Here is a 17,479-nt window from a genome sequence, read left to right as displayed (position 1 = left end):
TTACCTCACCAACTGTAATTTTATAATCAAATTAATTGAATATTGTTACAACTGAAAAAAAAAAGTGTGAACCCCATATTAAAAAATCAAACAATATCCATGTAATTCTCAAAGTATCCCCCATTAAGTCAATAATGATGATTAATTTTTCAAAAGTAGTTCTAAATATATTATTATCAAGCTTCATTTCTTAATAGTTACTATTACAACTAATTACATGTTTTAGTTCCATGGGTGACATCTTACCTCACCAACTGTAATCTATAATCAAATTAATTGAATGTTGTTACAATTGGAAAAAAAAAACGTGGACCCCATATTAAAAAATAAGAAATATAAAAAAAAAAAGTGGACCCCATATTAAAAAAAATCAAACAATATCCATGTAATTCTCCAAGTATCCCCCCATTAAGTCAATAATGGTGATTAATTTTTCCAAAGTAGTTCTGAATATATTATTATCAAGCTGCATTTTTTAAAAGTTACTATTACAACTTATTACATTTTGTAGTTCCATGGGTGATATCTTACCTCACGAACTGTAATTCTATAATCAAATTAATTGAATGTTGCTACAATTGATAAACCCTTGTGGTCCGGCCCTTCCCCGGACCCCGCGCATAGCGGGAGCTTAGTGCACTAGGCTGCCCTTTTTTTTGCTACAATTGATAAAATAAATTACTCTGATGTTTATTGTAGTACGGTTTAACATCCTAAAAAGAAACTAAGATGGGTATTACATTCTCAAAAGACATTTTCCAATGTCTTAAGTTTCTAATTATATACGGAGCACCATAATAGCCAAAATAATTTATTAGTACATACTTATGATAGGTTAAGTAAAAAAAAAAAAAGGATAGAAACCTTATACCGCATCTATGCCCATGTTATATGACACAATATACATAATCACCATAATAAAAAGTTTCACGCTTAAGCCTAGGGGAACGGTAGTTCAAATGACGTTTTCGTATTTAGAAGTAGTTAAAATTTCAATAAGTTTTGAAATTCTGGTTCAAATTTGATAAACGCGTAGTTTAAAAAGTGTCAATTAGCCTTTTTCTTAAATAAAGTCATATAAACTAAAACAAAGAAATAACATCAAAGTACCAATTATTGAACCCGCGCTCCCAAAATTTCTATCTTTACATACATGACTTTCAAGAAATGTTGTAGAATATATTAATTCTTTTTATAATTGCATAAAAAATAAAATTATAAATATATGTTAAATAAAATTATAAATATATGTTGGGCCGTGCTGACACGGGCTATGGTATCTGGTACTATATTAGAAGCATGAGTTGGGGGTGGGTTCGTCATCCACCTCCGGCTCAGAAGCATGAGTTCGGGTGGTTTCGTCGTCCACCTCCAACTCATGTAAAAAAAAAAAAAAAAGTGGACCCCATACTAAAAAAATAAAACAATATTAAAAAAAAAAAAGTGGACTCCATATTACAAAAATTAGAAGCATGAGTTGGGGGTGGTTTCGTCGTCCACCTCCAACTCAGAAGCATGAGTTGGGGGTGGTTTCATCGTCAACCTCCAACTCATGTAAAAAAAAATAAAAAAAATAATAAAGTGGACCCCATACTAAAAAAAAATTAAACAATATAAAAAATAAAATAAAAAGTAGACCCCGTAAAAAATTAAGCTATATCAAAAAAAAAAAAGTGGACCCCATATTAAAAAAAGCAATAAAAAAAAAAGTGCACCCCATATTAAAAAATCAAAAATAAAGTAGACCCCATACTAAAAAAATCAAACAATATTTCTACTATATAGAAGCATGGGTTCGTCGTCAATCACTCTTAAAAAAAAAGGGGTTCGTCGTCAGTCACTCTTAAAAAAAAAGGTGGGCCCAGATCTTATTTAATAGTAGAAAAATTGTTTTAAAAAAAATTAAGGTGGGGCCCAATCTTCTATAATAGGAATGAAAAAAAAAACAAATTTAAGGTGAGGCTCACTCTTCTATAATAGTATAGATTAAAATAAATTAAGGCGGGATCCGCATGGAGAATTAGAAGACAATTGCAAAAAAAATAAGATGGGGTCCACGTGAAGAAGTAGGAGACAATTGCTAGGTAAAATTTAAGGTGGGGTCCAAGTGAAGAAGTAGGAGACAATTGCAATAGAAAAAAAGGATATTTAAATAATGATAATAAGTTCAGAAAATGGTAAAGGTACGCTTAGAGAAAACGTAAAGAAGAGAAGTTTGAGAAAAAGGAAATAACGATTTAAATTGAACACAAAAACTGCTAAAGAAATCATAAAACCAAAAGATTTAAAACTTATACCATACGTCTAACACCAATAATGAGGAATAACATCAAGAATGCGAAATATAAATGGTCTTCTATAATAGTAAATTTAAAAAAAAAATAAGGTGGGACCTACTCTTTCATAATAGTAGAAAATTTTAAAAAAAAATTAAGTTGGGGCCCACTTTTCTATAATAGTATAAATAAATTAAAAAAACAAATTTTAGGTGGGGCCCACTCTTCCATAATAATAGAGATTAAAAAATATTAAGGTGGGATCCACGTGAAGAATTAGGAGATAATTGCAAAAACAAATAAAAAACAATTAAGGCGGGATCCACGTGAAGAAGAAGAAGAAAAAATAGGACATTTAAATAATGATAATAAGTTCAGAAAATGGTAAAAGTACACTTCGAGAAAATTTAAAGAAGAGAAATTCAGCAAAAAAGAAATAACGATTTAAATTGAATACAGAAATCGCTAAAGAAGTCATAAAACCAAAAGATTTAATACTTATACCTTTGGGTATAAGTTTAGACACATACGTTTCACACAAATAATAAAGAATAACATCGAGAAGACGAAATATAAACGGTCAAGAAACGTATACAGATATTTTCTTAAAATGATGAAGTTGGTCTATACTTAAAAATTTAAGGCTACAGCAGATGCTGACACATGAAAGCGCTTTAACAGCCTATGTCTATTTGGAAAAAACATTTACCTAAAATGACTCATATTTTTGATATTACCCAAAAAACCCTTTTATACATTATTGTACACTTTTATATAAGATCGACACACTATTTATAATAAGTGTATAATGTTGTATATCGTGTGTATAAACACTATTGTAAAAAAAAACAATTGGCTATACAGATGTAAATTAAAAATATAACTACGTGGATATAATATTTTATGCTGGAATGTATATTATTGAAATTATTCCTAAAATTAATTGCTAAAGGCAAAAATTAAACACCAGCCCATTCGAAGGACAATTCGTGCAATTTTTTCCATTTTTTTAGTTTTTAATTTGTAATAGACAAATTCCCTTTTTCAAAACTAAAATATATAAAAACATGAGTTGAAGAAGTGGATCGTCGACCAAGGGCAATTTGGTCAAAGCACTTGCCATTGAATAATTCCATTAGTTAAAAGTAGAATCTTACTGTAGCTTAGTATTAAATATATTCGTACTTTCCCTATTTTGCCGCTGCTCATAAAAATTGCATCAGAACAGATGATGTCATTTTAAGTGGCAGGTATTAATTATGTTTTTGGCCACGTGTCACTTTTACACTACTTTAACTTTTCACTGTTTTATCATGATCACATAATTCCACTTAATAAACAAATAACATTTGTCTATATGTATTAATGTTCATCTATATATATGTATCGATAGTGCAAATTTAGATATGTTTATTAGCAGTATAAAATATGTATATACTATCACTACCCAATACATAAATCTTTACAATTGTACACAACTACATACACATAGATACACTATATAATCCAAACTGTTGGGCCCGTGCGCAGCACGGGCATACGCTGTCTAGTATATGGATACAATGCAGTTTTGAATTGATAGAGTACCAACGTGACTTGGTATTTTACGGAAGAAAAATGCAATTTTTTCTCAAGAACAATAGTCGGGTTTTGCTCATCGCTTCGATCTCGTTGTTTCGTCTTATTGTGTTGTTGAATCCTTGCTTTCTTCGTAGTGAAGTAAGGTGGAAGAAGATTATTTCTTGGAATATAAGGTAATAATTCTCCTCTACTAGATATATTTAATTTCATCCAGGTCATAGTTAAATTGAGAGACGGGAACTACGAAATTAATTGCGGGAAATCGGATAAATTGTTATTGTTATCATGTGGACTGGTTGGTGGTTTTCATAAATTGTTTGGTGTGCTGGAATATCGTGGGATTGGCTGTAGTTGTTGTTGTTGTGTTTGTTGTTATACTATGTATATACGAAAATAAAGAAGTGTATACAAGTATCGGTATAAGAATGTATATTGGGCTGTTTTGGAGGAGATTTAAGAATGGATTTGATTCCATTTGGATATGTATTCATTGATATTGTTGTTGGTATGGTGATTGATATTTTGGCTAAGTTGGAATCACGAGGATTATTGTGTTTTTAGGGAAGATGCTGCCCGAATATCGTTAGATTTCTAAGTAATTAAGGATTGGTTTGAAAGAGTATCCTAATTTGATTATTGGCATATTTGGTATTGTTTGTAGATTGGCGAAGCCCGAGACCTAAGTTATGGTTAACTTGAGAAGCGACACGGTATGTAAAGCTAACCCTTCTTTCTTTTTGGCATGATTTACATGAAATGAACAAACGACGAATGTATAAGTTCCTATTCTTAGAGACACTAGGGTGGTTAATATTTTTGATCTCCATAAGTTATTTCATATTGTCTCGATACGCGTCTATGACTCCTGAAGTTCCATTTGACAAAATTCATAATGATGTTCGAGAGATACTTGACATGACTGTCTCCGTTGATATTCAAGTGTTAGTTCATTCTATCTATTCTATCGAGTCTCAGATGATGATTTGATTTGCATATGGTTACTCACTACTCTGCTTGTGCATGCTATTATTATATCTTTCACCGAGTTCTGGGTCGGGTATGTTCTCGTGCACAGTTCACTGCATTGTTCACCGAGTCCCTTACTAGAGGGCCGGGTACTGTATATGTATATATATGATGATATGATGATATGATGATATGATGATGTGATGATATGATGATGTGATTATGGTGCCAAGGATGGTATGTGATGACTTTATTCACCGAGTCCCGTAATGGGCCGGGTACAATATATGATAATGACACACATGTTTTACGTTTCATAAGGCCAGTGTATTGGTACTTTAAATGTCATACTTGTCTCCTATGATCTCTATTTCAGTCGTGATTCTCTTTGTTGTATTTCATGCTTTATATACTCAGTACATATCTCGTACTGACCCCCTTTCTTCGGGGGGCTGCGTTTCATCCTCGCAGGTACAGATACTCGATTTGGCGATCCTCCAGCTTAGGACTTCTACTCAGCTGTCTTGGAGAGCTCCATTGTTTCGGAGCCTGATGTATATATATGTTTACCCAGGGTACGGCGGGGCCCTGTCCCGTCATATTTCACTATCGATACTCTTAGAGGTCTGTAGACATATGTGTGGGTTGTGTATAAGTATTTTTCAGTTGTGTCTATATGGCTCACGTATGATATTGGCATGTTATGACAGCCTTGTCGGCTTACGTATGGTATTGACTTGTTGTGGCAGCCTTGCCGGCTTGCGTGTGGTATTGATATGTTGTGGCAGCCTTGTCGGCTTGCGTATCATATTGACATGTAGTGATAGCCTTGTCGGCTTGCGTATCATATTATATTTTGATTAGTTGTGACTCCTCAGGAGACAGGTTATCTGGATACCTATATATGATAGACGTTATGAACCTTTGAGGTTCTTTTGCAAAGTTTCTATATTGTTCTTAATAATCAGTTTGTCTATATTTAACAGGTACGTATACGAGTGTCCAGCTCGGGCACTAGTCATGGCCCACGGGGTTGGGTCGTGACAAAAGTGGTATCAGAGCAGTTCATCCTCGGAGTGTCTACAGACCGTGTCTAGTAGAGTCTTGTTTATCGGTGTGTTGTGCACCACATCTATAAACAGGAGGCTACAGGACATTTAGGATGTTACTTTTCCCTTCTTACTCTAGATCGTGCGATAGAGCCAAGAGATAGGAAATGATATCCCTTATATATTGATCTTTGATTTCAGCAGGAGAGTGGTGTCGACAAGAGAAGGTGAATAATGCTACTGGGAGTTACAGAGGTAAGTTCATCATTTCGTATTGTTGTTGGTATTGGGAGCTATGTGTGGATATGATATGCTATATACATATATATGTTGGCCCTGTGAGGCATTTTTGGTATTTCCTGCGTGCAGGTTTTGGGATAGTAAGAAATACAGAGGAAACTCTGCCAAAATTTCCCTAGAAGTAAAAAGAGAATGAGATAGAAGTTCGTAAAAAAAAAAAGTCTTGAAAGGTCATGTCAACAGTAATGATAAGATTTGACTAAGTTGCAAGTACGTTTGACTTCGAGAAATAAAGTTAACGGTTGAATTGATAATAATAAGTAATTATGAGGTCGACATCGATATGGTAAATTTATCATGTTGGATTAATGCTTTAAGAGATACCCTCCATGTCATCCGTAAGAGGCATCATCCTTATTTGGGAAATTTGATTTCGAAGAAGCAAAAATGAGCAACAAAGTTTGGAATTCATTTGAACGGACTAGAATACTTTCCAGCCACATTTTACCTTAGAAAAAGCTCACGTTGAAGAGCAAAAACGTCCAGCAATTAAGTTTCACTTTTATTGAAGAATACAAAGCATACAGCAAGTAGTTTATGAACTAAATAGTTCGTTCACGACCCAAGAACAAATCTGGAGGTAAACTATGTGAATCAAGCATTAGAAGGCCCGTGGTGCTTGTCAGATTCTAGTTCCTCTTCTTGTGGTGGGTTGGAGGATTGTTATGAAAATGAGTAAAGCCCAGTGAGAAAGTGACTAAAAGATATGACGTGATCTATGTGACTAAAGTATAAAGGCAAATATGAAATGGAAAGGCAGGGTATAGAACGAATGAGAAAGACTTATAAAAGTTCTATAGGGAAAGTTCAAAATAAAGATTATGCGTAATGGAAGTGAAAGCGAGCACAAGAAAAGAAGGAGGTAATTAAAAGAAGGAAATAAGAAGGAAGCGAGCAAGATAACAGTGCAGTAATAGGTTATGACATGAATAGCCGAGAACACGAGTAATGTAAGTAATGGAACTATGGAAGATCAAACTATAGAAAGATGAGCAGCGAGGTAGAATGAGTGCTAGAAAATGACCGGGATGATAAGAACAAATAGGGACGAACAGAATACGTTTTGGAAATAAAAAAGGAAGTATGCAGAAGTAGTGTTTTCTGAAGGATACAGGGGTGGCATGAGATTTCTCGTGCACAGAATAAAAAGATGGACATAGATCGGAGAAGTGGAAGGGAATACTAAAGAAAGCACCCAAGATAGACATAATTAAATGAGTACGAGTATAGAACAAAAGGGAAATATATAGCTATGAACTTAAAGGTGTAGTACGACGACAAGGTGATAAGATAAGACTGTCATTAATATGGACTCGATATGATTTTGAGTAAGTTAGAAGTCGGTACTGTGTACATAACAAGGGTAAAAGAGCATAAGGCATAAAAAAGTAGTGCGTGTGTATGACTTCACCTTGAAAATAGTGGAATCTTTAAAGGACAAGGACTGTAGGTATGAAGAACAAGCGATGTATTGTAAATTTATTAGATGAAACATATGATACAGGTTGGGATAAGAATATTACAAGAAAGCTTTGGACACTTGTCATCAGAAAATAAGTGCTACCTAATTGAGAATTTGGAACGAAGTACTAAATAATTATTGATTGGAGTAAGTGGGATGTGGCCTTGGATGAGTTGCTACATTGGTTGGATTACTCGATTACGGATTATCAGATGAGATTTTGTACTATACATAGAAACATTCTCGTCGCTTCCTGATTTTGATTAAGGTTTCGTACGTGGATAATCAAAGTTATAGATTATAAAGAAAAGACATGGATATGGTACAGTATGCCAAGTGAATTGGAAAAGGATTAGACGAATATGAGATTGGAGATAGGGGCATAGAGCAAAATATATACAGATACACCCTAAAGGGGGGAAGCGGGTGAGAGAAATGCAAGTGTAAGATGGAAACAATTGACACTGTAATATATTGATATGGATACTTAAACTTCAAGTGAGATCCATTGCTGAACAAGTTAGTAAGATCAGAAAGCCAGCAATAAACGGATAGAAGTCAGGATGGTATTCGAGACAGTGCTGAGAATTATTTGTAAAGATCTTGAGTGATGTGACATTAAAAAGTTGGTGCTTATAAAAAGAAAGAGTACGATAAAAGAATGGTAACGAGTAACTTAAGAGATATTATAAAGGACAGCAATGCTATACTAGATTAGAGGCTAAGATTTGGCAATAGAGTTGTGCGCTAATGATATCGCGACTCATAAGTAGCAAAAGGAAGGGAAAGAAGTATGACAAGATAGGCTACAAGCGAGTTTTAGGACGGATGAGATATGTAAAGCAGAATGAACCAGGAGAAGGAAAGACTATAACTAAGATTGGATATACTTTATACAAGTTGTACAAGAATAGTTATACAACCTACGAATATTTGTATGCTAAGAATGAGACCAAGTGAGTACTTGATAAGAAGAGTAAGGATTCAGTAATAACAATGTGGTTACGATGTTTCGGGTGCATTAAGGAAAGATGTAAAGATGGTTTAAGCCAAATTACCGAGATAGAATTAATACTAAGGGCATATAGGACATGGCCATGGCTGAGCCGAAGATTTATCCCGATACCGATCGTAAGATAAGAAAGTAGAAGGCAAGGTAAGGCATGAAGACTACTGAGACGACCCTAAGATATCTCTTGGGCTCATTTGAGCACTTACGCATATTCTGATGCGTGATAGGAGAACTAAGAGCAAAATCTGTGTGAAGAGACACTAAAAGAGTTTGAATTAAAGATAAAGAAACGACACGAGATAATATGCCTAAAGTGTTATAAGTTGGATTAAGGGAAATTGTGAAATGGTTTAAGCGAGACAACCAGACCGAGCTGGTTAAGACAGTGAATTTATATGTCAAAAATAAAAAATTCTTTCAGAATTATACCAATTATTGATAGACAGATTACAGAGCAGCTATGTAAAGTTATAATATGAGGGAACTCTAGTGCTACTTGACAGCCAACTCTAAAGATCGAGATTAAGAGTTAAAAAAAAAAGTAAAGTGGCAGTGAAAGACGAGAAGTGATACATGATGCTGAAGATTCCAGAATATGGACTGTAACAGCAGAGCAATGTAAGGTTATTGAAGTAAAATAATGTTACACCTTGGGAAATTTCGTTTTATTCGTAGAGTCTGCAAAGGGTCTACAGGTTACCAGAGGCATGAAATACTCCACGAATTGTAAAGTCTAATGAATCGACGAGGGATGTCTGCGCGTTATAACATCTTAATTAAAGATTAAGAGGTAAGGTGAAGTGAGCGATACATCTTAAGGGAGTAACTATAGAAGAAGAAAGAGTCGAGTTAAGACTAAGTGCACCAGGGGGAGAGTAAGATTTTAGCGGAAGACCTCGCAATACAACCGTCAACCAACTGTGAAATGAAGAGGAAAGTAAAGACAACGACGTGGAATTATCACCTCTAGAGGCAAGAGCAAGAAGAAATATTACGAGAATGGTTACTTAGAGAGCTGGAATGCGTTATAATAAAGTAAGGGGATTTGACCAATGAAAAAGGCATGTGGAAAGCATCATAATTCAATAAAAGGACATTTGAGAAAGTATTGGGAGCGCAGGACTAGTTTAACATTCGAGGACGAATGTTCTAAAGGGGGGAAGGATGTTATATCCCGTATTTTTGCACGTTGGATTATTCGTAAGCTAATCGACATAAGTTTAAGGACAAGATTATTTTTGAGATATGAGATAAGGACTTTTAATCCCGATTTTAATAAATGCACGATTTGCTTTTAAATTATAATTAGTGTGGAAATATTAGTGGAGATTAGAGATTAACTAACCATGATTAGATTATTAAGTGTGGATTTATAATTAATTAAGCAAAATATTTTTGGACCATTGTTAATGTGATCAGCAGCAACACGGGATAGAGACACATAAGGACGCATACATGCAATGAAAGTAATTTTTTTGTTTCGCTGGAGACTTTGAGTGTGCAAGCTGGCACACCTATATTCAACACCAAATGACAATCCTTATATTTCGTACATGTGTATTACTTGGTCATAAAAGGGAATTATGAGATCAACTTTTGTCATTTAGTAGAAACCCACTTTACGTTAACCTTTACTAAAGGAAACAAAGGCTATTTCATGTGTCAAAGTCCTCATTTTTTTAAGACACAAACAAAACGAAGGGCTAGGTGATAGTAGTTGAGAGGAATCATGTTACATCCCGTATTTTCATGTGTTAAAAAGCGTGTGAGTTAAATGATATTAGTAACGAAAATGAGGTTATCCTCCCAATCTTACGGGTGGTTGTAGTGATGGTACAGATGTGTTATGAAGTTAAACAAATCTAAAAAATAAGTTTTGTCGAGGTTCGAAATTTATTTGACGAAATACGGTCCAAGCTATAATATCCCGTATTGTTGGACTAGAAAAATTTAATCGTCCAATATGAGCAAAATTACCCGAGCCCGGAGAATTAGATGATATTCAAGGATGAAAATTGAGAGCTCGGTGTACAAAGAGTTTGAGGTCCCGAAATAATTTAGGACTTAACAAGTGTGACCACGGTGACTGAGAATAATATTTTATGTGTACCAAAAGGGACTATGGACTAGTGTTATGTCACATAATCATGACAATGAGTATATGAAGTATATTAAAAATAATTGTTGTTAAAGTGAATTGAAATCAAAAAATTAATTAAGATCATTGAATAAATATTACGGGGGCATAATTATCGTGGGAAACAAAGTGAGGTAATTTAGAAACAAAGTGGATAAGTGTAAAGATTGATGAGTCCATGCGGGCCATGACAGAAAACAAATATAAAGCAATGCATGGCTGTCCTATATATTATTTGGTGGGTGGACACGTTGGGACAATTATGCTTAGTAAGCAAGAATGAGGGGGGCTGGACCCCACGACTCCATGGAAAAAGGTAGCATTAAAATATGCAGATGGGAGTGATGAGTCATGCACATTAAAGTGCATAATGACACGTACAAAAGAAAGGATGCTGAATCCCTTTCTCCTTTTAGGCATTCAAACTTAAATCTTTCCCATTTTTCCATAACAACAAACGTACGACACCATTATTTTGACCGTTCTCTTTGGCTAATTATTTTGTTGTTTCATTATTCAAGGAACCAACAACGTGACTTCCATTTATATGGAAACAACGCAGTTTTGAATTGATAGAGTACCAACGTGACTTGGTATTTTACGGAAGAAAAATGTAATTTTTTCTCAAGAACAACATTCGGGTTTTGCTCACCGCTTCGATCTCGTTGTTCCGTCTTATCGTGTTGTTGAATCCGGGTTTTCTTCGTAGTGAAGTAAGGTGGAAGAAGATTATTTCTTGGAATATAAGGTAAGAATTCTCCTCTACTAGATATATTTAAATTCATCCAGGTCATATTTAAATTGAGAGACGGGAACTACGAAATTAATTGCGGGAAATCGGATAAATTGTTATTGTTATCATGTGGAATGTTTGGTGGTTGTCATAAATTGTTTGGTGTGCTGGAATATCATGGGATTGGCTGTAGTTGTTGTTGTTGTGTTTGTTGTTATACTATGTATATACGAAAATAAAAAAGTGTACACAAGTATCGGTATAGGAATGTATATTGGGCTGTTTTGGAGGAGATTTAAGAATGGATTTGATTCCATTTGGATATGTATTCATTTATATTGTTGTTGGTATGGTGATTGATATTTTGGCTAAGTTGGAATCACGAGGATTATTGTGTTTTTAGGGAAGATGCTGCCCGAATATCGTTAGATTTCTAAGTAATTAAGGATTGGTTTGAAAGAGTATCCTAATTTGATTATTGGCATATTTGGTATTGTTTATAGATTGGCGAAGCCCGAAGTTATGGTTAACTTGAGAAGCGACAAGGTATGTAAAGCTAACTCTTGTTTCTTTTTGGCATGATTTACATATAATGAACAAACGACGAATGTATAAGTTCCTATTCTTAGAGACACTAGGGTGGTTAATATTCTTGATCTCCATAAGTTATTTCATATTGTCTCGGTACGCGTCTATGACTCCTGAAGTTCCATTTGACAAAATTCATAATGACGTTTGAGAGATACTTGACATGACTGTCTCCGTTGATATTCAAGTGTTAGTTCATTCTATCTATTCTATCGAGTCTGAGATGATGATTTGATTTGCATATGGTTACTCACTACTCTGCTCGTGCATGCTATTATTATATCTTTCACCGAGTCCCGGGCCGGGTATGTTCTCGTGCACAGTTCACTGCATTGTTCACCGAGTCCCTCACTAGAGGGCCGGGTACGGTATATGTATATATACGATGATGTGATGATATGATAATGTGATTATGGCGCCAAGGATGGTATGTGATGACTTTATTCACCGAGTCCCGTAATAGGCCGGGTATGATATATGATAAAGCCACGCATGTTTTACGTTTCATAAGGCCAGTGTATTGGTACTTTAAATGTCATACTTGTCTCCTATGATCTCTATTTCAGTCGTGATTCTCTTTGTTGTATTTCATGATTTATATACTCAGTACATATCTCGTACTGACCCCCTTTCTTCGGGGGGCTGCGTTTCATGCCCGTAGGTACAGATACTCGATTTGGCGATCCTCCATCTTAGGACTTCTACTCAGCTGTCTTGGAGAGCTCCATTGTTTCGGAGCCTAGACTTTTGGTACAAATCCTTTTTGATGTATATATATGTTTACCCAGGGGTACGACGGGGCCCTGTCCCGTTATATTTCACTATCGATACTCTTAGAGGTCTGTAGACATATGTGTGGGTTGTGTATAAGTATTTTTCAGCTGTGTCTATATGGCTTACGTATGATATTGGCATGTTGTGACAGCCTTGTCGGCTTACGTATGGTATTGACTTTTTGTGGTAGCCTTGTCGGCTTGCGTGTGGTATTGATATGTTGTGGCAGCCTTATCGGCTTGCGTATCATATTGACATGTAATGACAGCCTTTTCGGCTTGCGTATCATATTATATTTTGATTAGTTGTGACTCCTCAGGAGACAGGTTATCTGGATACCTATATATGATGACGTTATGAACCTTTGAGGTTCTTTTGCAAAGTTTCCATATTGTTCTTAAGAATCAGTTTGTCTATATTTAACAGGTACGTATACGAGTGTCCAACTCGGGCACTAGTCATGGCCCACGGGGTTCGGTCGTGACAATACCATCAACATTTATTCTAACTGCTGCACAAAAATATTTCAATATTTTTAAGTCGGCTGCAGATGTTTTTTTTTCATATATATATTTCATATACTTATCCTTTTAACTTATTTTCTCCACTTCCCGTGATATCCAAGATTCTAGAAAACCCTCTCCAACAATATCTAATCAACTCCTAAGACAAATCAAGGTTCAAAAGATAAGATCGACGTGTTTAAAGGTTCTAAAATGATTATAGAAGCTTGTTTCTCCTCTTGTTAGTGGTTTTGGAGGTTACTTCAAGGTGAATCACTCTTGGAATTGATGTGTTCTTGAGTTTTGAGGTAAGATTCTATCTTAACTCCATGTTTATGTGTCACGACCCAAACGGATGAGTCATAACGAGAGCCTGACCCCTACTGGCCAGTCACCCTTATACCTGTACCTGGATCTCACTGAACAATAGGGTGACCCATATATGACTTATAACTGAACTACAATGACTCCTGTAAGAACAACACCATGAACTCGGCATTAAGAACTCACAACCTCCTGTACATATATACTGAAAATAACAGTGCAAGCCGATTAGGCCGCTACATATGCTATACAACAAAATAAGAGCCGACAAGACTATATATCATCCCAATTATGTACAACTATCTAAAGACCCCTAATGAAATGCAAAGCTGTAGAAAGGACCGGACAGGGCTCCGCCATACCCATATCTACATATCAAAAATAGCATAAAAAAATAGACTGCATCTCCGAGCTAAGTGGAGCGCACTGACTACCGCTGGGGGGAAGTCATACTGAGCTGGACCGCCTGTCTGTCTACCTGAACTTGCGGCATGAACGCAATCCCCCAAGCAAAGAGGAGTTAGTACGAATAATTTCCTGAGTATGTAAGGCATAAGAGCAATATATACATATGAATCATGAAAGAAAGATGAAACATGGAAGCTAATCCAAGGATCTGAATACATCGGTGTGACTGAACATTTGGAAGTACCTGTATAAATCTGTATAACTGAAAGTGCCTTTGAGGGCATATGATATGCATGCTTTCCTTTAAAAAATATATATATATATCATAATATAACTGTTAGTGCTGTGGAACATACAACCCGATCAATGGTGTCAGTGCTATGGACCGTACAGCCCGACCCATAATGTCAGTGCCGTGGAACGTACAGCCCGATCCATATATCATCTCATCCCGCGTCCGGGTTAATCTCATACCGTACCCACTGCATTGGTGTGCACAACTACGTGCCTGCCCGACCGACTATAGCGTGGCGCGGTGTAAGAAAATAGTTGCACATATATATAAATTCACGAAAGACTCGTAAAAGGATACTCTGAGCTCCTTAGGGTAACATAATATCTCCCGGTAGCATAAGAAGATAGTATGTCAATATAATATATCTCTGGAAGCTATAAATGTGAAACATATGAAATCAAGGATACAATGAATCCTATACTATCTAGGAATAGAGTCTTTGGAACTCGCTCGTTTACTTCTTTCACTCGAATCATAAGGATCATGCCAAAATGAAAGAAAGGAATAACATTAACATACCTTAACCACTCCTCAAGCTTACTATGCTTATGTCCCGAGCTTGACATATCTATAAAAAACACCAAGTATGCGAACTATTAGACTAGAACATGCTAATATTCCAACCTTTAAACTAGTTCATAACTTAACGGAAACTCGGGCAGCACTTCCTCTGTAAATTCAACAATCCCTCAAATTCCAATTCAACCCAAAAATCAACAACAATACCAATACTTACATATCAAAATATATTAAAATCCATTCCAGAATATCTCCCAAAACAGCCCCTAATCCCATCTTTAACCTCAATCAACTTACCACTTCCTAGCTATATTTTCTTCACTTTAAAACATTAGAACTCTTGGTAATCAATCCAATCCCCAAGGTAAGAATCATATACATACTTGGAAGGAACTAGAACTTCAAAAATCAAACTTCAAACCTAACTCCTAAGCTTAACAACTTCAATTCAACCCTAGGGACAACTTTTTTTTCACTAGCTCGGGTTCACGAGGGTCGGATCTTGCTAAAACTTCACTAATATATAGGGAAAATGTTGGGAGGAATATATTAGGGTTTGTATCTGAATTGAGGAGTATAAAATGAAGAGGAAAGGTGAGGTTACTATATATACAAGTGGAACAAAAATTTCAGCGCCTCCGGGTCGACGAGCAGGGTCGACGGCTCGTCAACATGTTGACGGCCGTCGACTTGCATTGTCGTTCTGCCACCCAAGATTTAGGGGCCTTGGCATGTTGATGGTGTGGAAGGATGCCACGTCAACATTTCGATAGGCTGTCCCTTTGCACCGTCGAAGTGGAATGGTTCCTGGTTCCCTGAGTTGCCCCGATTCGTTTTGATTCGATTCGTTAACTTCTAATCCTATCATATTGTAAGGAACATATACTTGTGTTTCAGCATATGCGAGGTAAAACACTTAATATCTCATAAATTAGGGTGCGAATCTCTGTACTAAGGGTATACACAACTAGGAAGGCATAGAGTTTCTTACAATGAAAACGAGAGGCGTAACATTCTTCCCCCCCCCCCCCCCCCCTAGAAATATTCGTCCTCGAATGTTTAGAGTTGTAAAAATTTCGACAGAGTCTCCCCTATAACTATACAATCCAACCTGTACACAACGACCCAAAACAATGCCACACAGGGCCACATGCTAAAATATACAACATTATGGCCTCACATGACTAATCATAATAGTTATAAATAACTCCAATAGCAGAGGATGATGATGTCTCAAACTGGGCCTCCTGAGACAATAGGAACAAGTGCGGGTACTTAGTGTTCATCTCCTCTTCAGCTTTCCAAGTCATTTCCTCGACATTATTATTTCTCCAGAGTACTTTAATAGAAATCACATCCTTAGCTCGCCATTGACGAACTTGCTTATCTAATATAGCCACAGGGATTTCCTCGTATGATAACGACTCGGTCACCTGGACATCGTCTATTGGTACGACTCTCGAGGGATCTCCTATGCACTTATAGAGCATGGACACATGGAATACTGGGTGTACAGATTCCAGCTCAGAAGGTAGCTCTAACGTATATGCCACCTTACCTACTGCACGAATAATTCTTTATGGCCCAATGTATCGAGGGATTAACTTACCCTTCTTGCCAAATCTCATCACTCCCTTCATAGGCGAGATCTTCAGGAAGACCTAGTCGCCTACCTAAAACTCTAACTTATGTCGCCGATTATCTGCATAGGATTTCTGCCGACTCTGTACCGCTAGTAACCTTTCTTGAATCACTTTCATTTTGTCAACCGCTTGTTGTATTAAGTTTGGGCCTATTAGATGATTCTCTCTAACATCAAAACCATCCTATGGGTGATCTATCTCTCCGTCCATATAAAGCTACATAAGGAGATATCTGAATACTGGAACGGTAACTGTTGTTATATGCAAACTCAATAAGAGGCAAATGGTCATCCCAGCTACCTCAAAAATCAATCACACAAGCCCTCAGCATATCCTTAAGTGTCTATATAGTATGCTCAGCTTGCCCATCTGTCTGCGGGTGAAATGCAATACTAAGACTCACCTGAGTCCCTAATCCGTTCTGGAAGGATCTCTAAAAATTAGTTGTGAATTGCGCTCCTTTATCTAAAATAATGGTTGTAGGAACCACATGAAGTCGTACAATCTCTCTAAGGTAGAGCTTTGCATAATCTTCAACTAAATAGGTAGTTCTGACAGGTAGGAAGTTGGTTGATTTTGTAAGCCTATCCACTATGGCCCAAATTGAATCATACTTTCGCTGAGTACGGGGCAAACCAGTAATGAAATCTATATTAATTACCTCCCATTTCCATGTCAGAATCTCAATAGCCAACAATAAAGCTCCGGGCTTCTAGTTCTCTATCTTAACTTATTGGAAATTTGGACACTGAGTGACAAAATCTGCTATATCTTTCTTCATACCATCCCACCAATACACTTCTTTGATATCGTGGTACATCTGTGTGGTGCTCGGATGAATAGAATAGCAAGAATAGTGGGCTTCCCCCATAACCTGTCGATGAAGCCCTGCAACATTAGGAATACATA

The 17,479-nt window shown here is 36.2% G+C and overlaps 1 long non-coding RNA gene across 1 annotated transcript; it reads left to right on the top strand.

Moving 5' to 3' along the window:
- Nucleotides 1-11,221: 11,221 nt before the first annotated feature.
- Nucleotides 11,222-13,081, top strand: LOC132620219 (uncharacterized). Its single transcript, XR_009574743.1, has 3 exons — nt 11,222-11,531; nt 12,020-12,062; nt 12,766-13,081. It is a non-coding gene; the product is annotated as an uncharacterized LOC132620219 (long non-coding RNA).
- The last annotated feature ends 4,398 nt before the right edge of the window (nt 13,082-17,479 follow it).

The sequence above is a fragment of the Lycium barbarum genome, chromosome 2, assembly GCF_019175385.1.
Source record: "Lycium barbarum isolate Lr01 chromosome 2, ASM1917538v2, whole genome shotgun sequence".
Taxonomy (NCBI): Eukaryota; Viridiplantae; Streptophyta; class Magnoliopsida; order Solanales; family Solanaceae; genus Lycium; species Lycium barbarum.
Note: the sequence above shows the minus strand (reverse complement) of the source record. Positions and strands in the feature narration are given on the sequence as shown.